The sequence below is a fragment of the Strix aluco genome, chromosome 1 (genome assembly GCF_031877795.1).
Source record: "Strix aluco isolate bStrAlu1 chromosome 1, bStrAlu1.hap1, whole genome shotgun sequence".
Classification (NCBI taxonomy): domain Eukaryota; kingdom Metazoa; phylum Chordata; class Aves; order Strigiformes; family Strigidae; genus Strix; species Strix aluco.
In genome coordinates this window covers 105,440,038-105,466,114 of record NC_133931.1, presented here as the reverse complement: position 1 = coordinate 105,466,114, position 26,077 = coordinate 105,440,038, and the positions used below count along the sequence as shown (strand labels likewise).

Genomic DNA, 26,077 nt, shown 5'->3' with positions numbered 1-26,077 from the left:
GGGGCCGGGCGGGTGCTTGTGGGGAAGGACACACACCCCCCACGCGGGACGCCGTGGTCCCAGGTGCCTGAGTGGTTCAGGGACTCGAGGCCTGGGAGCCACGACACCCTCCCTGGCCGTGGGGGTGACCCCGGGGGGCGGGAGGGCCACCTGCGCCCGCCCGGCCTGCGCCGCACCCCCGGGGCAGCGCGCTCAGCGCTGGCGGCGGGACGGGGGCGCTGAGGCAGCCTCACCCCGCACCGCCCCACGGCAACCGGCAGCTCTCAGAAACACGCTTAATGGATTTTCGCGTTGCCGCTTCATCTCGGCGGGGCTCTTTTCAGAGAAGGGTATGGCTCCTAATTTTCATCAATATTTAAAGGCTGTGTTCCTGGAGCGCTCTCTCTAGGAAATGAGCATCTCCAGCAAGAAACACCAGACCGAGAAGCCACTGAAGAAGCCTCTTCTTAGCTAAAAATAGCTGTACTGCTCAATAATCAAAAGCCAGAGTATGTTTCTAGGTACATGGATACTCCACCTCAGAAACTGCCTTTCAGTAGAACATTAAATCACTGCTGTTGTTAAAGGTCAAATGTACCATAAAACTTCAAATTTTGAAAAGATTTCCAGCCATACAGAAGAACAAAGGGTACTTGTGTGTATCAGCCAGGTTGTTCCCATTGACTCCATACACTTGCATAGCATGGTGCTTTCAAATGCTTTTGGAGAGCGGGACCCCAACACAACAGCAGAATTACGCACTGAACGTGCCTCCGAAAGCAAACTACTCCATACACAAACTCCGTCTGATTTATGCCGTTATCTAGGCTGAAAGAAATGGAAAACTTGGGAAACCACGGAAAAGGCTGAGAATCCAGTGTTGAAACAGCTCTGCAGACATTTAACTGTGCCAGTTATAATGAACCTCCAATCATTTGTGTGCCACTTTCTCCTCTTCGCTGAAAGCAAATGTTGTAAAATACCATAAACCGTAAATAAACCATAGCTCAGGGAGATCAGCAGCAGGCTGCCACTTCTGCTTTGTGAGGAGCGTTTGCAAGCTGTCCCTGCCAGAAGGAACTACAGTGAAGTGACAAGCGCAAAGGCACATACACCGCAGACTCGCTATAACATCCTTCCTAACAGTAAGATCTTGATTTCCCTCGTAAAATCTGTTATTGGCAATATCTGAAGTTAAAATTAGTATTTTCAAGAATGTGGACTGATCTTCAGGAGGGTTAGGACATACTGTGCTTTATATGCAATATCATACATTAAATAATATACAGTATATAATATAGGACAACATTTTTTGTCACATAGGATATGGAGACAATGCTGACAATTTTCCTTTACATCTTTTGTACTTGTTTTCTTCACCTGTTTCAGGTGACAAACTGGCAGATTTTAGAAGTGAATGTTACTGCTTCCAACTATCAAAATTCAGCAAGCACTTCCCATTTTATGCTGCAAAAGGTAGTACGAAGGTGCAAACAGTATCTTTGAGGTAGAACAATAGCTAAAATTTCTAGGTAAATGCACTAATTTAGAGCGTTGTATTGAATCACAAGCCAACTATGCTAGGTGGTATCTTCAGCAGTGTGATCTAAAATGAGTAAGTCTGATTCACAGGTGTATCTGAACAAAACTGTCACAGCGTTAGAATCATCAGCAAGAGGCAACTTTGGCTGTTTGAAGATTTTCGTTAAGACTGTCTCTCCTCCTCCATTGCAGTAAAGCCAAGAAATTTACTTCAGAAAGGCTGCAAACCTTTTTATTCTGCAAATCTGTCTTGGTAGCATCATGTATCTACACCAGCAGTAGAAATCCGATTCACCTTCAAATACGAATTACTATAAATGCCCTTTGCCGTGCAAAGCTCTGAATCCCATCCCTGACAGCATGCAGTGACAATAACCTCAAAACCAGAGTCTGCTGTAATTTCCAAACATAAAACCTCCAGAGATCACACTAATCCTTTTTCAGGTACCCTGCAGACAGTGCTGTAATCACATTACTTCAGGCATTATTTTAGAACACTCAAATCTGTTAATAAGCCACTGACTGAAAAAAAAAAAATTATAGCAATAGACAGGTAGGTAGTTGTTTCCGTATGGAAAGTTCCCAAGGAGTCTGAGATGAGAAGAGATGGAAGGAGTCAAGCCATCCTGGACAGATATTATCATGAGTGTTCAGGGTGGTGCAAGACAAGGTAATAAACTCTCCTGCTCCAGAGGTTACACTGATCCAGCAGAAACTAAAAGATTAAAAAATAGTAAAATACTTTACTAGAAAGCTGAAGACATTACACTACGGAAAGCGACATTGCCCTTCCTTGTCACCGCACGTATCGGGCCAGAGAGAGCAGCCGCTTGCCTGCATGGAGAGACCTTGCCCAGTGTTGGATAGAAAGTTTTCTTCTTTTTCTAATACAGCAATTTTGTATAAAAAATACATTAAGATTTTAAGACTACGTTTTAGTGAGATTGCTTGCTGGAGTGAGGTTTGAAAAAGTAGGTTCAGTTCATCCGTGGTTTTAAACTAAAGTAGGTCATCTTTCCCATTCAGCACTCCTAGGAGCGTGCCTTTCCTGCTCCAGATATCAAAAAAACTAAAAGGCATCGGCAGGTCATTAAAATAATTTCCTCCTTTATATTCTGCTTGCATAATTCCACACAAATTTTTTTCTCCTGTCTTTTTACACCATCAATATAGGAAACGTACAAACATGCCAGAATAACATAGTTAAAAAAACGGTTTCTTCCTGTGACTCAAAGGCCACGCTGTGGTGTATTGACTGCACATAAAAGCCAAATTGCTTTTAAGTCAGACAAATTTGATGAGCTGAAACTCTTTATGCCTATATTACCTGAACCAAAGGGGGGGGGGGGGAGAAAGGACATTTTTGTATGTAAAGATCTTAATTTTTTTTATGTAAGAGCAGACATGGATTAGGGAAGCACACAAATATTTTGCCAGCTAAAACTTTTTTTAAGCTTTTTTTTAAGCTGTGTGTGAATGCGCCTTGTGATTTCAGCAGGGTTCCCTTGTTCAGAGCAAAGGATCTGAGCAGCGTGTAAATGTTTCAAACTGCACTCTATTTCAGAGGTGCCCAGCTGTGAGTATTCAGCACCTCTAAAGACCATTTTATTTTACGTACCTAGCTATAGCATGACAGTCTTCCCACTAGCACAGCATGTGGGCTTTGTTTGAAGGAACCAGAACATTCAATTACTTTGTTCCCATGCTAGTTTCTAGTATGGTAAATTGCCTTGATGCAAAAAAATTGCAGCCTACTTGTATATCCTGCACCATCAACACCAATACGTACGACTAATAAAAACGGTTCCACAAGTGTCACGACAGAGATCAAGGGAAAGCAGACAGATTTTACGGTGGAATGGCAAATGCCGCCTCCCCTCTCTCTGCTGGAGGGAAGTTCCCCAGTCAAGGGTCCTCCACCAAGACGCCGCCCCTTGTGTCACAGCCCGCGATACAAAAGGCTCTCATCAAAGGACCTGAGAGCGAATCTGTGAGAGCTGCGATGTCTTGCTGATTCCCAGCTGTTTTTCTCTTATCAAAAGGAGCATCCCAAGGCTGCCGGTGACTGTATGTCATACACATCATGATCTCTTCCTGTTGCGCACAGCTATTCTTTTTCCACACCAGACACAAGCTTTAGTGTAACAGAAAGTCTCTGTAATTTGGCTCAGGCATGGGAAACAAATCATGCCTTCCTTTTTAATATAAACATTAGCAAAATGCACACAACGCTCTATTCCTTCTAGACTAAATAAAGCCAAAATTAATTTATGGGTTTTTAAACACTTCACTGTCAGTTACGTCCTAGAGGCCCTGAATTTTTACTCAGAAAATGCATTTATTTTTTCATGACAGGCTGTCTGAGCAGTTTGGGAAATGCCAGCAAGGGAATATGTAGACTGTGTCCATACATGGTTGTGTCTCTGAGAAATAATTCAGCTTGGAAGATCAGGGAGAAAACTACAAGAAGAGAGGTGGAAAAACACACCTGTATTTTTTTCTTTTTAGAAATAATGCCATTGTTACAATTTCTCTTCATACAGAATCTTACAGAGCTGAAGTCTGAAATCTTATAGGATTGAGTCACCAATACTCTTTCAGCCATCTGAAGGAATATTCAAGGATCATTTTATAACCTTTGAAATTTGACTGACTCTGCAGAGATCAGTGAAGCAGGACACATAAACCTACCTGCAACTGAAGCAGCAAAGCCTATTTGAATTCAGTCTGAGCTCAGGATTTCTGACTCCACACGTGGGCTCTGATCAGTGCGATTACAAACCATTCAGCATCTCCTCAGCATGAAAACAGACTAATTGTCCTTCTTAGGTGCATGAAAGACTGGCTTTAGGGCTGAGCAGGATAGATCCTAGGACACTTCTTAGATGGGAAATTCCATAAATTTCTATTCCATGGAAAAATGCAGCACTATATAAAATGGAAAATATTGCCATAGTAAATAAAAAGTTATTTGGAGGCACAAAATGAGTGCAATACATAACATTTCTAATTTTCCAGTCCTAATTCCTACTGTAGTTCTCCTTCTAAGGTAAAATAGAAAATAATAAAATATATTTTCATTAAGGCTGAGTTCAACCCACTACTATATTCACACAGATTTCTGCCATAATAAATCATCCTATTTTAATCTTGTCATCTTTACAGCCCCAAGGCAATGCCAGTTCATGCCCAGATCACTTACACCTCTTTCCACAGACACATCTCACAGCATTTGCTACAAATTGCATAAAATGTGAACCTAGGGACAAAGATTGCCTCCCAGTGCTTTACTTGGGCTATTTCCCTTGCAGTGCAATGGTGCAGAGCTCCAGCTTCTACTACTTGAGGAGAAGACACAGAGAGCTTTCCCAATGTCATGCATTCACTTTGCTAGTACTACCTCCCTATCCCCTGACTGAGAAGCGATGCACAGTAAATACTTTTACTTCTTAATGGGTAATTTGGAGAAAATTCATTGGCAGTGTGCTTAAAGGACATCACTGATCATCAATGCCACTGAAAAAGGGGAGGGAAAGAAAGAACAGGGATGTGTCAGACACATCATTACTTGTGTTTTCCATCACTATCATAGATCTTTCCAGGGATCTCGAATGTATCCATTCACGAGGGTTTTTTCACCCTTTGAGCACATACTTTCATAAGCCTTGGGATTCCCTCCAAATTACTTCAGTAAAGGAGACCAATTATTTCCCCCACATAGCAATGAAACTACTGTTTGCATTTATGAGTGCACCAATTAAAGGTCTAATTGAGTTTATTGCACTTACAGAAAAGACGGCATCTACTCGGATTCTGCTGACCCCAAACAACAGAGAGTAGCTCAGTGTGCCAAGTGACCGTAACTCTCATTTGAAAAAATGACGCGTCTCAAACATCTGCAGCAGCACAAAAATAAGAACAGGACATGGGTGGGGAAGATTTATCTTGGTAGCACTTGCTATCTTCACCCTACATTGAACAGCAGCATATGCTGCTGAGACGGGTGTGCTCAATCTCTGATTCACTGAGAATTAACCTATATTTTAAGGAAATTCCAGCTATTATTAAGAAACATAAAGTGTGTTTATGGATTAGTTAACATGAAATAATATCTATCCTCAATTGAAAGTATAAAATATAGAAGGAAAGATTCTCTTTTCAAATGTTCACTGTTTATAAAAGGTTTTATTCTTCATAAAGTTACCTTTAACAGAGTATCTAGACCTTTGTATTTAATTGATTTGCTGTAAAAATCTCACACTGTTTTTAACTCTAGTAGTACAATGCTCTGCATCTCATGGAAGTATCAGTGAAATCTTACACAGGATCTCTTCTTACCACCACTCCTTTTTGTTTTCAACTTAGAAAAGATCAGAAACAACAAAACAAGGTAGTGATAGTCCCCATAACAAGTTAAATTTACCAAACACTAAATTGTTCCATGGAAAGGAAGTGAACAACTAATATAATGAGCACAAATACTTTAAATAACTTAGATTAACTGAGACAGGCAGCTATTTTGTTGGTAGAGATGTAAAATATTCCAAAGGCGAGCTATCTTTACCATTGTCTCCTGAGATTTCTAAATCAGAGGAAGGATCTGAGTAAGTGGATGACAGGCACAGCAGGTGCTGTACACCAGCACGTATGCACACTCATCTTCTCCATCTACTACATCAGCTGGTTGATTAATTAGCGCAGCTCAATTATTTCAGGTGGAATTTACTTCCTGATGTTGGCAAGGGTAAAAGGAATACTCGAAGCAAAGGCCAGTGTAAAAAGTACAGTGCTGCACTAGGGGAAGTGAGAGGTCTCAGAAAATATGAAATCTCCCCAGCCCAAAAGCCAAACCAAGATTTAAAGTTCACAGTAAAGTCAAATTGTGTTGAACACGTGAAAGGTCGGCTTTTTGCACTGATGTTGCAAGTGTGTTGTTTGCATCAATCATCCATCAGAGCTTCAAACAAATGGGAGTTTCAAAAACAACTCCAAACAAAATAACCCAAACCAAAAATATACTTTCCCAAAAGTCCTTAAAGTGCATGTTGGGGCGGGGGCGCGAAGCATAAACATTTAACCAACACCATATACCTGTGCACACCATAAATTAGGCTACTACTTTTAAAAGACAGCATTACCCCCAAATATTTTTAACTTGTTCTGTCTTCTGCATGTGTCCCAACTGTTCCTCTATCAGAACAATCTCTTTATTTTTTGTCTGCTCTTCAGAACATTGCCATTCTAATTCTGAATAAAACAAATGCCTGCGATTCAGTTTGTGAGGAAAGCTCTGTTCATGGGTTGAGACAGTAATTCCATCTCTTAAAGGAACACATTTCCTTTAACAGATTTCTTGTAACATTTCTTCCTTTCCTGGAAGAAATTAATAAAGAGATCAGAAAGATCATAGTTTCCTGAACAACATTTCTTACATTTGTCTGTTTTGCCGAATATGAGATCAGCATTTGAGTAGCATTGTGACAGTTTGTGAGATGAGCTCAGACAGCCTGAGCATGAAACTGTTCCTCGGGTGAACATTTCCATGGATTTACATTAAATCAGTCTGTGTAAGCAATGGACACAGATGTTTCCTGCAATGACAACATATAGGTTTACTTTTCTCGATTAATTTGTCCTGGAACCTAGCAAATATTAATTAATAGATAGAAGTTTTTCCATTAAACTTCAAAAGATACTGATCTTCCTTAATGAACTATAGAAAAATGTGCTGTCCAAACAGTAACTGAAAGACTCAAGCAAAGAAGCATTAATATTATCTAGAGATCATATTAATGGATTTGCTTAATCAAAGAAATCCTTTGAAAGGAATTATCTTGACCAAATAAGAGAAAGTAATTATTGGCCTGGAGGTTATATGGGTCATAACGGATAGGATGCCAAACTCTACCAGTGAGAGACACCTTGTGGTAGCAGCCTAAACTGTCACTCTTGCAGTCACCTGCAAAGAAACAGCAGAATAAATGATTTAGGATTACTAAATAATAGATTATAAAACCATTTCTTTTAATAATACATGTAACAACAGCACAGATCAGATGTAAATGTGGCAATTTCTGTTTCCAAAACGCTGCTCACAATTTTAAGCTCACAAATCAAAGCACTGATGTATTTTTTGTGCCTTCCTCTCCCCCTGCCAGAGATGACTGTCCATGCAGCTAGAGCTCTCATTCTATCACATCTGCTATTAATTCAATTCACAATAACCACTTTTGCCATCAGTTCATGCACTTCCACCAGCTCATCACATTAGGAAAATCCTACTGCCTAAATTTTTTTCAAATTTCTTTTATTCATTTACAAGACCCTTTCAGAGCCCTCCCCTCCTCTGCCTTTTGCCAAAACCTTTGTACACTTACATGACCCCTAGACCTCTATAATCCCCAAACAAATAAAGGCTATGAAGGAAAACAAGGCTGTAAGAGTCTGTAAGAGCCACAAGGACTCACACCCACGGAACTGACTGTGGCTTTGGTCAGATGTAGTATCATGATGTGCCCAAGCTGCATGATGAGGTCTCCTCACCTCCTCTGCCGTCTGTTCTACTCTGCTGCTCCCACCCAGGGGAGGCCATGCAGCAGACATGCCCAAAAAGGTGGCAGATTAAGACGGCCCCTCTCTGCAATTCAGAAAGCGGCTGGGCCCCAGCCAAATTGCTTGAAAGAAGTTCTGCCCTCAGCAGAGCAGAGATGCTGCCCCATGACCCTCTGTATCTGTTCAGGGATGCCTCCGAAACGGCAGGATCAGGTAGAGCTGCTGCCAGCTAGGTCATTTTTCTAATACAGCCAAAGGACAGTGAAGAAAATAGGGCATTTTGTTCTCTGGAGGGTTTCCTGATCATTCCCATGTGTGTTGGAAATAACCAGTGATCGAGGGACTTTTCATTAAAGCATGTGGTGGCTGTAGCTCTGGGAAGGCAAGAACAAACACTGGTTTATATTTCTTCGAGATCTACCAGACCAGCTAGACATGCAGTCTCCTCCTTGCCTGGTTTTACCAAAGTGGGCTTAGCATAAATAGTTTAATCTTATGGAGGTGGAAGAATGACAGGTTAACCTGGATCATTTTCACAGAAACAGGCTCAGGGGCAAGTATATGTGCCTTTATAGTGGCAGCACCAATGGACTGAATTTCAGGCTTGACTGAAACCAGTCTGACAACAACTAAGATACATAGAAGAAAAAAAAAAAAACCAAGACTTAAAGAATGTGGAAAGATTATTTAATTCTGAAAGCACTAAAAAGTAACTGAAATATTTATCTTATACATATCTCACTTAAATTGTTCCATTAAATATTTCTGAACATAAACAGCATCAAGGTAAAATGTAGTTTAGTAAAACCAGCTGCAAAGCATATGGTTGAGCAGCATGTTGCCTTTACTCTGCTGTCTTACGTTCTACATGGTAGCGCTCCCAGGTAAGACCGTGTTAATGGTCTGACTTCAAATCCTGTGACTCATTTCACTTAATAGCTTGCAATAAATGTCCATCATCTTCCTGAACCCAAATGCTAAAACCTCATGCATTATTCCACCCACATTTCTTATCTTTACAGACAATAATACACTGAATATGTTTTTAAACTTTCAGCTCCCTCTACTGTGCAAACAGTTTTTTTAAAAAAGCTTAGTATTTTGTTATTCAAAACAATGTAGCACTGAAAATATTTAGACCAAAAATAATGTCAGAAAATACTCAAAGTTATTTTCTTTTTGCCCACATTAAGCAGCTAGGCTTTGAGCTTGTTCTGTGCTGATATGCAGGAATCAGGCATCATGAACCTAATCGAATTAGCCTAGAGCATGACATCCCCATAGAGGAAGTGGCCAAGCCTCACTGTAGCCACTGCATACACCTTTAAAAGCTCAGTCAGATGAACTGGACATAAATACGAAAACAACTTCATGCAGTCATGCTGTGATGGGGCCACATCAATATGCTTCAATAGAAATGTTCTGTCTGTGAACAGCTGCCTCTATATATATCATCACAAAATATCAAACCACTGTAAAAAACAGCTCTAAAGACACTTTCATGGACACAAATTAATTAAGAAATGGGATTTTATTTTATGTTATTTTTCTGAATCTGTTTCAGAGCTGATGCTCACAAGCACTACCACAATGCACACATGTAGCCACAAGCAGGCAGATGCAATTCTTTAGTTTAGCTTGAAAAAACATCCCTTGAAGTCTGGCAAAGGAAATCCACAGAGCCACGGAAAGCAGCAGCAGAAATACAGGCCAAGCCATCCCCATTTCCTGAGGAGTGAGAACTTGAAGAATGAGCATCATTCTTCACACAAAATAGAAGAGGAGGTGTGGTACTGTGGGGTATTTTCCAGAGTATGACACAGATCAAAGCCAAACACACTTTTTGCCTTCCAAAACATTCTCTGCCACTGTGCTTCTTGGCCAGTGATGCATGAAAAGGGCTCTCATGCCCACCCTGCTCTTGTATTGCACGCAGGGAGAGCTGGAAAGCGGCAGCTCTAGATGGTACAGCAAGCCTGGAGCCCTTCCAAGCACAGGCTGTTTTGCACAGGCAAGAACCCCTGGGGAAATGGAGCCAAGGGAAACGCAGAGCTCACTCCTGATACAAACTGATGATGGGCAAGAGAGCCCAAGAGAGCCAGGGCATGAGTGGCACCTTGGAGGTGCAAGAGCCGCAAGCAAGAACCGAGCCAAAAAGGCCCAGAGGAGCCCTGACAAGGGGCTGTGCTCAATGCTACAGAGGACAAGCAGCAACCCCTGAGGGCCACACTTGAGGCCCGCCCTGGGAATCTAGAAAGCTTCCTCCCCCCAGATGTGGGGCACAAGGGCCACCTTCGTGGAGCAGGAGCAGCAGGCACCTGGCCAAAATGGCCCAAAGGGACCCTGACAAGGGGCCGTGCTCAGTGCTGCAAAGGAAGGCAAAAAACCCCCGGGGACACTTGCTAGCCCACCCTGGGGGAAAAAAAGCCTTCCTCCCCGCAGCTGCAAGGCATGAGAGGCCATCTTTGTGGTGCATGAGCAGCAGGCAGTAATGCAGCCAAAATGGACCAGAGGAGCCCTGACAAGTGGTCATGCTCAATGCTGCAGAGGAAGGCGAAAAACCCCCAGGGACCAGTGCCAATCTGCCCCGGGGGAAAATTCCTTCCTGACCCCAGCGATGGCAATCGGCTACTCCCTGAGCATGTGAGCAAGACCTGCCTCCTCCTCCCACAGGCTGGTCACGCATCCCAGGAGATGCCCAAGCCCTATTCTCCCTCAACCTGGAGCCACCTCAGGAGCTTCCAAGAGTGGCAAAAGGCCCCGGCCTGACCGACCTTGGGGGCAAGAATCCTTCCTGTGCCTGGCAGGGCACCACTGGGTGCTCCAAACTACTGGGACCCCCGGCAACATCTCTGCATCCCATTTCTTACAGCTGCTGCCCCTGGCTCCATGGAGGGCGAGGACGGTGAGGTCTGCAGTGCTCCTCAGGAAGGCATTCCCTTGGTCTTGCCACTGCTGTCCAGATGAAAAGACTTGACAGCCTCAGGCACCTCCAGATCTTCCTGCTTCTTCTCTCCGGCACCCTTGTCCAGCCTCCTGCCTTCCGCCCTCAGCCCTCTCCAAGTAATTCCACCAGCTCTCCAAGGACTTCCTCTCGGATGTTTACAGGCTGCCCCCAGGCCAGCTCTGGCAGCAGGACAGGGAGGATGCGGCCTTTTATACTTCCCCAGGGCACTGTGACTGCTGGGTGGTGTCGCTGTGGCACTGTGACATGGGGGTGACGGGGCCCCCCATGCACAGCCCCGCCTGCTGCCCCTTGGCCCAGCACCCTTCGGAGGAAGGCCTGTGGGGTGCTGGCCTAGAGGCAGTCTCTGTGTCCAGGGGGCCCAGGGGCTTTCCTTCCCTTGGGTGGCCGTGCACTGGGCACAGCTGCTGCGCGTCCCTGTGAAGTAACCTGGACATCCAGGCTATGTAAAGAAGGGCATTTATACACTACACCTTCGTGTGGTTGTGAGGAAGCCAGAGGTGAAATACAGGCTTTTGGTTCCCTCTGCATGAACTCTGCAGAGATGTAGAGAGCATGCAGGATTTCCTCACCGCTCCTTAGCATTTGCTACTACCCTGGTGTAGTAGGTGAGGTCATCCTCTTGGAAAGAAGTCCCGAATTGTTTTGTGTCCTTGACCATCTTTTTCCTTGCACTCAGTAGCTCTTTTCTTCCTTTGGCCTTCACCCTTGATATCCTTCTTGAAAGTGACAGCAGCCCTCTCAGCCTTTGTCTTGCTCCTTGTAGTTGTAGGAGTCTGGGCCACGCTGGAGGGAAGTTAGTGCAGGCAGAAGAATGCAAGGACGAAGACAAGGCCAGCAAAATAAGGCTGGCAAAAACACAGAAGATAGCAGATAAGTGAGAAACATCTGTGGTCAGCAAAAGTACACAAGTCTGAGCAAAACAGGGTATGAGATAAGGGAGTTTTGGCAAGTTTTGGGCTTTACGTACTAATTGCAATTAACCAATGCAAATGCTTGTAGAGGCGCATGAACAGCGCGTGTAGATAACCTGTAGCCTATTAGAAGATAGATGAGCGCGTGTACGGAACTTAGTAGAATATAAATGTAATCAGGATTGGGAAATAAACGGACGATCTGATCATCATATTGGTGTTGTGTCGTTCCTGTTCCCACATGGAGAAGTAAGGACCCTGGCATTTTGGTGACCCTGACGTGATCTGCTACCGACGTGATCAGGTGAACTTTCCGTTTGGAGCCGATGTGATTTACTATCGATGTGATTTACGATGTGATAGAATCGTCGCTGATTCTGATAGAATCATCTGAACAGAAGCCAGAGGAAGGCGGGGGCTGTCGGCCGGCGTTACTGGAGGTAAGCTGGGCTGCCCAAGAGAGGCAGGAGCGGATCTGCGCTAAGCCGGGAAAGTAGGGGCATAGATACCGACAGCATGGGGCTCGCTGCATCAGTGACAGAAAAGGCTGCAGTTTGAATTTTGATGCAGCTCGCAGAGGAGACAGAGGTGGATCTCAAGGAAGGGGATTTAGCCACGCTGCTTCTCTGGTGTAGACGTAGGACATTAATCACTAATACTGATCAGTTGTATGATGAAGAAGTTTGGAAATCTATTGGGACTGATTTGTGGGAATCGATTCAAGCAGGGAACAAGGAAGCGAGAAAATTAGCACCAACTTATTGAAGTGTTCGATTGATAGTGGAAGCAATGAAAGGTCGGGCTTGTGTCACTGCTGCTGCTGCTCGCGCGATTGCTGCCGCTGAGTGGAAGGAGAGTGACAAGGAGAAGAAAGAGAAGGAGGAAGAGAACTTGTTATTTGATGGTGTGCCTGTGTCCTCTAAAGCTGTGTGTCCCGTGTCAGAAAGGGAATTTTGGGCAGGTCCTAGGATTGAGATCGAACCCTGGGTGCCGCCAACAATGCCCTCTGCCCCACCTTTGCCTGGTTCATCTCCTCCTGATACTTTGTCGAATTCCATAGACCCAGTTAAAGTGCCGCTCCCTATGGATGTGGATGATGAGTCATCTCGAGCAGTCTATCCTAAACCTCATTCTGAACAGCTTGCTAGTCTGTTAAAAGAACAAGAGAAAGCAATATCTGACCTTTTGGATGAAATGCAACGGCTAGATCGTGGGTCAGCCAAACAGGCTATTCCTGAGGTGTATAAAAAGGCTCATCAAGCCATAAGGGATGGTTTGAAAGCAGTTGAAGAGAGCATCTGTGGGCGCCTGGTGGGCAAAATAATTCTGAGAGACCCCCACAAGAGAGTCAGATTACTGAGGAGAAATTGAGAGAGAAGGAAAAAAGAGCCAGAGTTTGGGTAATGCAGTTGTTAGAGGACGGAGAGATGACTCCAGAAGAGGCGGATAATTATCTGAGAAGTAAATTTAGAAATGGGCTTACATCAAAGGAATAGAGAGCATACACAAAATATGAAGAGTTAGAGAGAAGGGAGGAGAAGTTAGTTCAACGACTCCATTAAAATGGGTTGCTGGATGGCTGCAGGGTAAAGATGAAAGAAAAGGACATGAAAACAATGCCGCTTCTTCGGCATCCAGTCCTCCCGTGCCTGATCCACCCCCACCCCCACAGGACCCTAATTACACTGTGGGGCAGAGATGGAAGGGGTGATTGAACATGCAGTTATAGAAGGGCAGATGCTGCCACCTAGTGTCATTGCAATGCCAGTTGTCGTGCAAGGGAACCAGCGGGTGTGGCATCCAGTTGACTGGAAGACTGTGAGTCAGTTACAAAGAACAGTCATGGACATTGGGTATGATAATAAACAAGTTATGACCGTGATACAATCTTTTTTTCACAATCAAGATTTAGTGCCGACTGATATCAGAGCACTCTTGGAGATTATTCTTCCCCCTACTGCTTTTATGATGTTTAAAGATAGATGGCAGGAAAAATGTGAGACTGCAATGGTAAACAACCTCCATCAGTTGAATGGACATGATCCTTTAAGATTTGCTACACTTGATCAACTTATGGGGACAGGACAATATTGTAATGGAGCAGCACAGGCAGCCTTGCACCCTCGTATAACACAACACTCTCAGGCACTGGCCTCAGAGGCGCTTCAAGAGCTGCCTCAAATTGGAAAACCGAGGCTGCCTTATCATCAAGTGAAGCAAAAGCCAGATGAGCCATATATGCAATTTATTGATTGATTGAAAGAGGCACTGGATACTGCACCTAATCTTACACCTGATGCTAAAACAGCGGTGGGGAAAGATCTGGCATATCAAAATGCAAATCAAAGATGCCAACAAGTGATTGCCAGTCTCCCACGAGGTGCTAGCTTGACACAGATGGTTGAGGCATGTTCACGAATGCCACCATTATTGGAGGAGCAAGAAAAGGCTACTATCCACGCAAGAGCTCTTGCTGCAGCTTTAAGATCTGTTACAAGTCAGGGAAAAGGAGATCCTGGACTTAAAAATGCTAGGAAAAAGGAAGGAAGTTTTTCATGTGGTAAACCTGATCATTTTAAGCGACAATCTCCTCAGGCAAAGAAAGCTACCATAACAGCGCCATTTGCCGGTACCTGTAACCAATGTGATAAATTTGGGCATAAGGCCAGCGAGTGTCGATCAAAATTCAAGAAAAACAGGAGCCCCTTGCCGGGAAACTCCTCGCAGAGTGCCTTTCCGGGGAGTGCCAAGAGGAATTCCCCCAAGTGGCAGCTGCCTTGACGAGCTTTCAGCAGCCACCCAAGGAAGTGCAGGCCTCAATTTGGCCGTGGGAGTCGACATCACAATAGTAGATGATTCAGTGCATGTAGTTCCTTCTGCAGTTACAGGACCGTTAGGACATGGACTTAGTGCATTATTGATAGGACGATCCTTGGCATCGAAGCAAGGAATTATGATTATTCCTGGATTAATTGATTCTGATTATACTGGACAAATTGGGATAATGGTGAGAATTCTAAACCCTCCAGCCACATTGCATAAAGGTGACTGTATTGCTCAATTAATTCCGTTTCAAGCACATTAAGAGTCAAGATCGCGAAAGAGGCGATCAAGGATTTGGGTCTACTGGACCAGTGACTGTTGCCTTTTCACAATTGATCACCAACAATAAGCCTATGAGAATAGTCACAATACTTGGGAATGATGGAGTTAAGATCCGCTCTGAACAAGTCATGCTTGACACTGGAGCTGATGTCACCATTATACCATATGCTGCATGGCCATCTTCTTGGCCTTTGATTATGGCATCCAACATGCTTGTAGGAATTGGAGGAGCATCCCCTACACAGCAAAGTACACATTTTGTTACCATTATAGATGACAAAGAAGGTCTCAGAGCACAAGTGAAACCATATGTACTGCATACGACACTCTGGTTATTAGGGCGAGATGTCTTGTCTCAGTGGGGATGTGTATTACAAACGCCTTTTTAGGGGCAGCCATTGTAGCGAGCGACCCCCATCCTGTTTTAAAACTGAGCTGGTTAACTGATACTCCTGTATGGGTGGAGCAATGGCCGCTACCAACTGAGAAGCTCGCTCATTTAAGGGATCTCATGCAAGAACAATTGAATGCTGGACACCTTGTCCCTTCTACCAGTCCGTGGAATACACCTGTGTTTACCATCGAAAGGAAGTCTGGAAAATGGAGACTGTTACAAGATCTGCGAGCAGTTAATGCAGTTCTGCAGGACATGGGAGCACTTCAGCCAGGATTACCCAATCCATCCATGCTCCCTCAGGGCTGGGACATTGTGGTTATTGATTTGAAAGATTGTTTTTTTACAATACCTTTACATCTGGAGGATTATGAAAAATTTGCCTTCTCTGTCCCTTCTACAAATAGAGCAAAACCTTCTGAGAGATATCATTGGGTAGTGTTACCACAGGGCATGAAAAATTCTCCCACAGTATGTCAATGGTATGTGGATTTAGCTCTATGACCCTTTCGAGAACATCATATCGACTGTATTTTGTATCACTATATGGATGGTTTGTTGCTTTGCCAAAAAACACCCATCTCTGAAGAACTGATTCAAGAACTGATAGAAGCTCTAAATATAATGGGACTCATTGTGGCCCCTGAAAAGGTACAACAGACTGAGCCATGGAAATACCTAGGGATGACTTTAACTGAATCTACTGTTAGGCCACAGAAGCTATCAATGGTACAGAAAGTGGAAACATTAAATGATCTACAGAAATTGGTGGGAGATATTCAGTGGATCTGCAGTATTTGTGGCATTACTAACACAGATTTACAGCCTTTATTTAAATTGTTGCAAGGAAACTGTAATCCTCAAGAACCTAGGTCTCTAACAGTGTCAGCTAAACACGCCCTGGATAATATTTCCCTGAAATTGAGTGTTAATTCTGCAGCTCGTATTGACCCTGTTCAAGCATGACAATTGTTTGTATATAATACAGAATCAGAAGTATCAGCTTTTTTAGGACAATGGTGTGAACAACAGTCTAATCCCCTCAGAATTATTGAATGGTTATTTTTATCGGCCAGAGGACATAAAACAATAACATCACATGTGGATGCGATAGCAAGTATTATTCGAAAAGGTGTTCAGCAAGCAGTATCTATTGCTGGAAAGGAACCGGATTGAGTAGTTGTGCCGTATACACTGGACCTAATTCAGGCTATGTGTGAATCATCTATATCCTTCTCACTGGCTGTGATGAACAAATCCTATCAAATTGACAACCATTATCCAAAGCACCCACTATTTAAAACTGCTTTAACAATGAATGCTGTCCCTGTCATTAGTTGACAACCTTTACAGGCTTTAACAGTATTTACAGATGCCAGCAGCAAGACCAAAACGGCAGGATTTGTTTGGAAGGAGAATGGAATATGGCAATCAGAACGCTTTGTTTGCAATACATCTGTACAGATTTTGGAACTTAAAGCAGTGATTGCTGTGCTTAACCGCTGGAACATTCAAGATTTAAACATTGTGACTGATTCTTTGTATGTGGCAGGTGTAGTACAAGGAATCGAAAGGGCCTTGTTAGGACATGTAAACAATCCCACCCTTTTTCAGGCTTTTGTCGACTTACGAAATACTGATAATCATCGTATGCATCGGGTTTTTATCATGCATATAAAGAGCCATACTAGGCTCCCTGGAGGTCTTGTAGAAGTCAACGCTCGAGCTGATCAGTTGGTTGCCGCTTTAGCAGACACGGATAACATTGTTCAAGAAGCCTATAAATCTCGTGCCTTTTTTCACCAGTCTGCAACTGCATTATGCAAGCAATTTAACATCCCTAAGACCCAAGCATGGGCGATAGTGGCTGCTTGTCCAGACTGTGCCACCCTCACACCGCTACTGGTGCGAATCCTCGTGGCTTACAGCCACGGGAAGTTTGGCAAACTGATATCACTGTATTTCCGCCTTTTGGGCGTCTTCGCTACTTACATGTGTCAGTGGATACCTGTTCCTCATTTATATGGGCCTCTGCTCATGCTTCTGCCTCGGCAGTAGCAGCTCGTCAACACTGGACGCAAGCGATTGCAGTTATGGGGTGTCCAAAGAAAATTAAAACTGATAATGGTCCCACATATCGGGCAGCCTCCACCACTGCCTTTTTACAACACTTGGGAATTCAGCTTCTCCACGAAGTACTACACAACTCTACTGGGCAAGCAATCGTTGAGCACGCCCATCGTATATTGAAAAATCACCTTATTATTTTGAAAAAACAGGGGGAGACAGGGGGTTCTCCTCATGAGATATTGGCAAAAACATTATTTGTTTTAAATTGGCTTAATATACGTGGAGGGCAAGATGAACCGCCTGCACGAATACATATGCAAACAGACAAGCATGATTATTCTTTTCAAAAAATTCAAGTGCAATTGTATTCCCCTCAATCTGGGCAATGGGAGGGACCTATGCAGTTGTTAACCTGGGGAAGGGGTTATGCTTGTGTTTCTACAGGTGGTGATTCACCCAAGTGGGTCCCCACAAAGTGGGTGAAACCATGGATCGCAAAGAATGACGACACCAACCCTGTGTCCCGAGGCACTTCAGAACACCAACATCGATTGAACTTGGTCCTGACGCCATTGTTAACGGCACTACATCCAGCAAACAGTGAAGTTCTTTGTCTTTTACCGAATCTGCAGTCATTTTATGTGGCTATTCGAACACAGCCGCTCACCATAAAACAGCTTGAAGAACATGACACAGCTTGTACGGAACATGGTCTAAACTGTCGACCTTGGGTTTTTATACATTATGCATGGTGTGACAGGGGAACTTGGAGAGTCATGCGTGCGCATGATCGGGAAAGTGTGTATAAATGTCACTTGTGTGCTGACTGGATTATCTTTTACACCGAAGAAGATTGGTTGTCTGATTTTATAGGTAGGTCAGTATATCAGCGATTAGCTGTAGGTACAGAAGGACAGATTAGAGTTTTTAGAGAACAACAGCAGTTTTCTAGGGCTTTAAGCCTAATTGAAGATCTTGGGCAAAGAGTTTTAGCAGAAATTAGTTTTGAGCTTTGTAAACGCTTAGCTTTGCAATGTATTAGGCAAAATAATAAGGTAGTAGATAGGAGCTGTAGTGTTGGAATAAACATTCCTCGAAGTTGGCAGGTGCACAAGGATAACTGGAAAAGAGAGGTAAAACGATGGCAATGTGTCAAACATGGGCGATGTTTATTTTGATTTGTTTTATAGCAGGTAGTGAAGGGATTTTCAACATTACACCCAGAACAAATATTTGGGTAACGTGGACAAATACAGCTGGGATGTCAGATTTTTGTTTGAGTTTGTAACAGGTGGATAATCCTTTTCAAACCTGTTTGATTGGCATTCCATTGCAGGAAAATGAAACTGACTTTGACGGGTACTGGAAACAACAGACGGTGGACCTGACTAGTAGCAAAAGTGAAACTTGTTTAAGTCCAAATGGCATCTATGTTTGGCCCACTATGCATAGTGCAGCCTGGCAGAAGAAAGTCATCGAAAATTTAAATCAATCAGCTCATTTACCTTTGCAGGAGCTGGACTTGCTAGCTAGCATTGTGCCTGTCAAGTATGTTGATGTTGCTGCAACTAATATGCAGGACTGTAATGATACAGATCCTCAACTCCAGCCAGTGAATGGCACAGGAGTGGTTTAGTTCGATGGCCCATGGTATGTTTGGTTGGCACGGAGTGGACTACAAGGCTTGTTTATAGGTTGTCAAAATGTAACAGGGCATTCTCCTTGGAATGATTTGAAAACAGGAGGGTTTACCGTAAACACCAAAGGAGGTTTTAAACTTCCACCCAGAGTGTTTCTGATTTGTGGAGATAGAGCATGGCCTGGTATTCCTGTACGACCTGTTGGTGGTCCATGCTACCTTGGGCGGCTAACATTGTTTACTCCGCACATGAGAGAGTTATTGAATGCCAGTAGGAGACATGAGTCAAGATCACGCAGATCTGTTCGAACCTTTGACGACACCTGCAACAACAACGTACAGCTACCTTCATTAGCCACTGTTATAGCTACTTCTTTCTTCTTTCCACAAGGAATGGCTGCCATAAATGCAAAAATATATATGTAGATTAGCATGTTGGAGTGAAAAGCCATTTAATCTAACTTCGCAAATGCTGAGTGCACTGCTTACTGATGTTGATAGTGTTAGGCATGCTACTTTGCAAAATTGTGCTGCTGTAGATTTTTATCATTGGCACATGGGCATAGATGTGAAGATTTTGAAGGAATGTGTTGCTTTAGTTTGTCTGACCATTCGCAGAGCATACACCAATGATTAGCGAATATGCAAGATAACATGAAGCATATTACAGAGGGACATGGTCCTTTTTCAGATTGGCTCGTTGGTCTCGGACTGAGAGGTTGGTTACAAACATTGGTCAAAGGAGCATTGATGGTATTGATAGTATTGCTGCTTTTGATGTTGATTCTTCCTTGCTTGTTCCAATGTTTGCAGCAGATGCTGCAAAGTTTGGCTGAGCAAATAAAAAAAAAAAAGGGGGAAAAGCAGGAGCGGGGGGGAGATGTAGGAGTCTGGGCCGTGCTGGAGGGAAGTTAGTGCAGGCAGAAGAATGCAAGGACGAAGACAAGGCCAGCAAAATAAGGCTGGCAAAAACACACAAGATAGCAGATAAGTGAGAAACATCTGTGGTCAGCAAAAGCACACAAGTCTGAGCAAAACAGGGTATGAGATAAGGGAGTTTTTGGCAAGTTTTGGGCTTTACGTACTAATTGCAATTAACCAATGAAAATGCTTGTAGAGGCGCATGAACAGTGCGTGCAGATAACCTGTAGCCTATTAGAAGATAGATGAGCGCGTGTACGGAACTTAGTAGAATATAAATGTAATCAGGATTGGGAAATAAACGGACGATCTGATCATCATATTGGTGTTGTGTCGTTCCTGTTCCCGCATGGAGAAGTAAGGACCCCGGCATCTAGTCATCATCTTCTGTAGCCCTCCATGCCCCTGATGAACTGCTCAGTCTTTTTCTGCCTTCATCCCAGATGGAATTTACCTTTCTTGAACCTGAGGAATGAGAAAGGTCTCTTAGTGGTACAGGTCAGTTCTCATCAGGGCTTTGCACAATACGCCCTTCCTATGTAAAGGATTGTAGTACTTCAGAAATCTGAGTTTGTTACAGAGGGTGTTTAGAAATTTGCTGGTGTTTATTAATATTAGTAAGTGTCTAGGGGTTTATCTGTTGCATTACTACTATTGATCTTGAACGCAACACTTCACTGACTGCTGCTTCATTTCATGTTGTTGATAGATCAATATAGTGTTTGGATTCCAATTTGCCTTAAGCCTTGTGGACTGAGCAGGTTTTCCCTGCAACACTGAGGAAAAACAAGTAACTGGCTCAGTTGTGCAGATCAGTTTAAAAAAACCTCAGCTCAATACCACTCAAGGAGACGGTACTGTACAGAGGGTAGAGATTGAGAGCTTGACAACAAATCACCCCAGCAAGGTTGTTCACATCCTTGAAATGCAGGACTGTTGGACTCTCTCCCGTAAGGCTTATTTCTAGGGTGGTCTATCAGGGTCAAAGGGAAAGCCACCAAGTTTCTTACCAGAGATGTTGCTGTAGACTGCAGAAGACAGCCCCAGCTGGGTTCCTATCTGAAATGAGGAAACGTTTGTGTCTGTCTGATCAGACTGTCCTTTGAGGCAATACACCGTTATTCACGTTGAAAACAACAGCCGAAAATGCTACTGCCTCTGCCCACTTGTACAAAACAAGCACGATCACCTCTTAGAAACAACCAGGAAAAAGTAATACACACACACAAGCACACACATACCTATACATATACTTATGCCTATACCTAGTTTGTTACTTATGCTGCGTGTATCAGCTGGGCTATTGACCTTATCACCTTTTGAGAGGAACATGTCCTAATTCCTATGAGGCATTTCAAAGGTGTTGCCCTGTGGTCCTGATACATCATCAGCCCCTGTCACTTCTCTGTTGCTCAAAATTCCACCCCCTTTCCCCACTAAATCTATTTTAAAGCTCTCCATGTAAGTCTGGCCAGCTTGTTGGCGAAGACCTTCCTTGCCCCACTTGGTTAGGTGAACCCCATCAGCTCCCAACAAACCTGTCTTGTTAAAGATAGATCCATAATCACAGAAGCCAAAACCCTGAGCACGGCACCAGCCACACAGCCAGGCATTCATCTCCTGTTCAATTTGTCTCCTACTTCCTAAACCCCTTCCTCTGACTGTGAGGCTAAAGAACACCACCTATGCTCCAGATCCTTTTAATATTGCTTTGAGGAACATACAGTTTCTTTTGATGGTTCTAAGTTGCCTTGTTGCAGTATCATTAGACTCTGTGTGGAATAGTAGGAGTGGATGATGATCTGTAGGGGCCACCAGGCTCAGTAGCCTCTCAGTGATATTACAAATGAGAGCTCCTGGAAGGCAGAAAACTTCCCTGTAGAACTTGTCTGGACAACAAATGGGTGCTTTGGTGCCTCTCAGTAAGGAACCTCCAATTACTAATACTTTACATGCTTTTCTGGTGGCACTAGTTCTAATATGGGTAGGTGGATCAACTTTGCAGGGTAGACTTCTGGATCCTGTCGTTACTCACATGCTCTTCATTCTCTAACCCCAGAGTGTTGTATCTGTTATGTAGGGGCACTTTAAAGGGGAAGTGGGAAGATTCTTCTTTCTGCCCCGAGCAGAGACAAGGGTCCCTTCTCCTTCATCTCGTCAGTTACTTGTGCCAGTCAGCTCAAGGTTGAATTCAGCCTAACCTTCCCCTTGTGCAGCCTTAAGACAGGGCTGTCCCTCAGACTGGGACAGTGCACAATATCACGTATCAATCTCCCACTCACATTCTTGGATACTGTGCTGCCTTCTGAGCTCCTCTTGTAAAACATAGCTACTTTTTTGAAGAGTTCTTCTAGCTGGACACAGTGGCAGCTATGTCCTCCACCGTTGCCTTCAGGTGCTAGGGGGACTTTCAGGTGCTGGAGCTCCATGCAGCCTAGGGCCTGGACAGCTATATCAGTCTTAGGAGGTCTGTCTGGCTTGAAACATCAGCATACATAGCTTGCAGTGCTTCTGTTTGGGTTTCAGCCTCAGCCTTGCAGTTGTGGCAGACTGAGACCATTTTCTTTCAGCAGGTCACAGTCTCCTTGCAGTCCTCACAAAAAATGGCCCGCTTACAAAATGGTAGTTCTTTTGAAAGATGCCATCCTTCTAATTCTAATTCCTTGGAGACCTCAAGCTTCCAGGTTGGCTTGCACAGCCACCAGCTAGCCAGAGTGACCATCAGGGCTGCAGCCCAAGCTTGCAGGTGAGCAGAGCAGACAGCAGCTCAGCAACTGGCAGAGCGGGCCACCCTTCTTGCACACCCTTCCACGCAAATTGATGATGCCATGCCCTCCTCATGGCACTCCTGCCTACTGGCGCTTCCTAGGGGCCAGTTACATTTAGCTTTCCACGGTTTGAACTGGCCGTGGTGTTAAAGGATTTCACCAGACTGTGGGTATCTCTAGACTTGCTTTATTAACAACTCAGAGTTCGGCCATCACCTCAGTGAGTGGCCACAGCTAACAAAAAGCACCCTCTATATATATGATATAACATACAATACAAAGAGTCTTTGGTGATTTTCCAGGAACTTTCAGCTCTTAATTCATCATCAATTTCAAAAGCCCATTGTATTCCACAGTTTCGGCTGGTTCTTATTGTACTGTTCTAATTCCTCTTCGGACACCACTGTTCACTGATGCAGTCTTTGGTCATCATAGTTACTTATCTTCTGAACAATCTTCATCATAATTCACTTTTAGACTTCTGAGAAAAGACTCAAAATGTTCTATTTAACATATACTTAATCTATGTCTAGCTTTTCATTACCTAGCTTTTCTAAGTTGCTTAAACTGTCAGTATTGTTCCTAGATCACCTGTGCATAGTACATTGAACTGTCAATATTGTTCCTAGAGCACCTGTGCTCTATTAATTAAATTTTAATTATTAATTATTATTAATTATTCCTGCTATTAATAATAGCCTAAGAGAAAAGAGTTTTCTAAAGCTTGTTCCTTTTACAGTGGGGACCACCAGCACCCTCAAACTCTCACCTGCCCCTCTTGCAAGACCTGTTGCCTGCTAGCTGGTCCCTCCACACACACAGCCCAAGGGTGCTTGGGGCCCAGAAACCTCCTAAGCCTCGCACTCCTCTCAGCGTGAGGGAACAACTGCGGCTGCTGCCAGTGTCAGCTTCCTGCAGTTTGAACTGCCAATACAAGTCTACCACATTTTACACTGATACTGCGTGCAGCCACACACCAGGAGGTCCTTTTGCTTGCTTAACAACCAAAGGGTGTGGTGCATGGATCGCTCTACCATTTTTGTCCTCATACCCTTTGGTCCATTGCTTGGTAGAGAAATCCCAGCTGACTACATCCTAATATTCACCGGGCTAAGTAAGTACACAACCGCTATGACTTCATTGCCCAGTACAGATACTACGCCCTAACTTCCCAACTGTGCATACTTGGCTCTCCAGCATGTCCTCCTGTACTTGGGCTTCCAAGTTTACCCAAGCTCAACCGGTTCTTCAAACATCCTGGTTTTGCTTGCAATTGCCTTGTTTTCTTTCAGTCATTTTCTAGGGCATCCAGGTGTCCAGATTTTCCAGTTGTGCTCACATTTCCCTTGTTCTTCTTTAGCTCACTTTCTGAGGTCTCTCCCTGTATCTGGGCTTCCAATCTATCCAAGCGCAACTGGGTCTTCGGATTTTCCAGTCGTGCTTATAATTCCCCTGTTCTCTTTCATCCACCTTCTAGGGTCTCCCCCTGTTGCTGGAGGCAAGTTAAAAATAACCAGATACTACTTCGATCTCATTGCCCTCTGCCTCATCCTACTTCTTGCTTCTCTGACCATTGCTTAATGTTCTCAGGGGTGAGACACTGGGGTAATTCCTTCTCAGATTCCCAAAACCCTGGGGGGGGGGGGGGGGGGGGGGGCAGTGGGGGTGTCAGCTGGTATAAACACTGTGTGACTGGCTCCCACCGCTGTGTGCAGGGCCACCCTGCAACTCATTTTACCTTTTCCTGCTCTCCACTATCCCTTGTGCAAAACGGCATTTCCTATCAGAGGCCCATGGGTTGTACAATGAGGCGGTAGGAGGCCCAGGGATGCATGAGTCCTAAGTACTTGGAGCCCCCAGAGAGGACAGAAAGGCACTCAAGAGGCCCATGTTGCACCCAGAAGCACACCTGGAAATCCCTGAGGGACACAGAAAGGCACCTGACATGCCATGAACAAAATACACACTGGCAGAAAACATTATCTCTCAAAAGCAGTTTGCAGTGGCTGTGGGTTTTGTAGGTTTCACCACCTGCAATCACATGAGCATATGGACTAGTCTCTCCCTCTGTCACACACACAGACACAATGAATTATTTAGTTGAGGCACAGCTGAAAACCCACCACTGATACCAAGCCACGTGCTCACTTCTACAGAGCTGAAACTCACCCTGGTGATGGGTCAAAGCAGCTCCACTAACCCGCGAAGCTGCGGGTCACCAATGCCACCTTCGTTTACACAGCGTATGAACCAATCTCCCCGTGCAACCCCGTACCCCCGCTCCCCCTGCCCCCCATCCCTCCCCGGCTCTGCTCCCTGACCCGCGGCAGTAACGCCCCAACCCTCAGGCCGGGGGAAGGCGGGCGGGGTGCCAAGGACACACCGCCTCTCCGGCCACCCCGGGGAGCGGCCCCGCTCCCACCACCCTCCCTGTGCTTTCACGCCTTTCTCCAGCACGGATAAGCCCCGCTTAGGAAACACCACCCGGCACACTCGCACATTTACCACAGAACTTCGTCCTCGCCCTGACGAAAACCATCATTAGGCTAAAACCAGACCAACCGAGCCCCACCGCCTGACGCCAGTCTCGCCCTCCCTCAGCCCCAAGGCGGACGGCGGTGCGCGGGGGGGGGGGCGGGTCGGCAGCCCGCCGTGAATCAGCTGGGCACAAAGGAACACGGCCCGCCGCTGCTCCCCGCCCCGTTCCCCTGGGGCCACCGGAGCCCACCGGAGCCGCGCCGGGAAAGCCGGCGACCGAGGACCTGCACCACATCTGCCCGGGGCCCGCTGCCGGAGACCCGGCCCCCCTCCTCCCACTCACCTGCTGAGAGAACGGCGGTTACCAGCGCTCAGACAGGGCAGGCCGGGCTGGGCCGAAGCGAGCGGCAGCGGCTCCCTCCCACACCCTGCGAGAGGCGGGCTCGGCCCCGCTACCCCGCGGTCTGCCGGGAGCAGCGGGGCGCGCCCCGGCCGGGGCTGGGGGCGAGGCACCCGGCTCGGCCCCTGTGGGCGGGGCGGAGGCGGCAGGGAGGCTGGCACCGATAGGCGGGGAGGAGCGGGCTGAGCTATTTGATTGGTGGAGAGGAGAGGCGAGGGCTGGGCTGGGCTGTGTGATTGGCGGGGAGCCCGGGGCAGGGCCGAAGGGAACCTCTGCGGGAGCTGAGGGGGAAGTCGGGGCGGGCAGTGGGCGGCAGGCTGAGTGCCGGAGTCACCGGGAAGCGCAGTCTG

General features: G+C 45.2%; 1 protein-coding gene across 4 annotated transcripts in view; it reads right to left on the bottom strand.

Annotated features, from left to right (window-relative positions):
* RAMP3 (receptor activity modifying protein 3) overlaps positions 1–25,844 on the bottom strand; it is a 79,970-nt gene extending 54,126 nt beyond the window's left edge. Inside the window, exons 1-3 of one of the 4 annotated variants that reach the window (XR_012623925.1) lie at positions 25,671–25,844; positions 21,092–21,140; positions 18,669–20,546 (exon numbers count right to left, since the gene is read on the bottom strand). The gene's annotated coding sequence lies outside the window, so the exon portion shown is untranslated. Of the gene's footprint in view, positions 1–4,212; positions 4,450–5,309; positions 5,419–18,668; positions 20,547–21,091; positions 21,141–25,670 lie in introns of those variants that run through there. The other 3 variants (XM_074830232.1, XR_012623924.1, XM_074830224.1) reach the window with 3 other exon arrangements.
* Between the last annotated feature and the right edge of the window lie 233 nt (positions 25,845–26,077).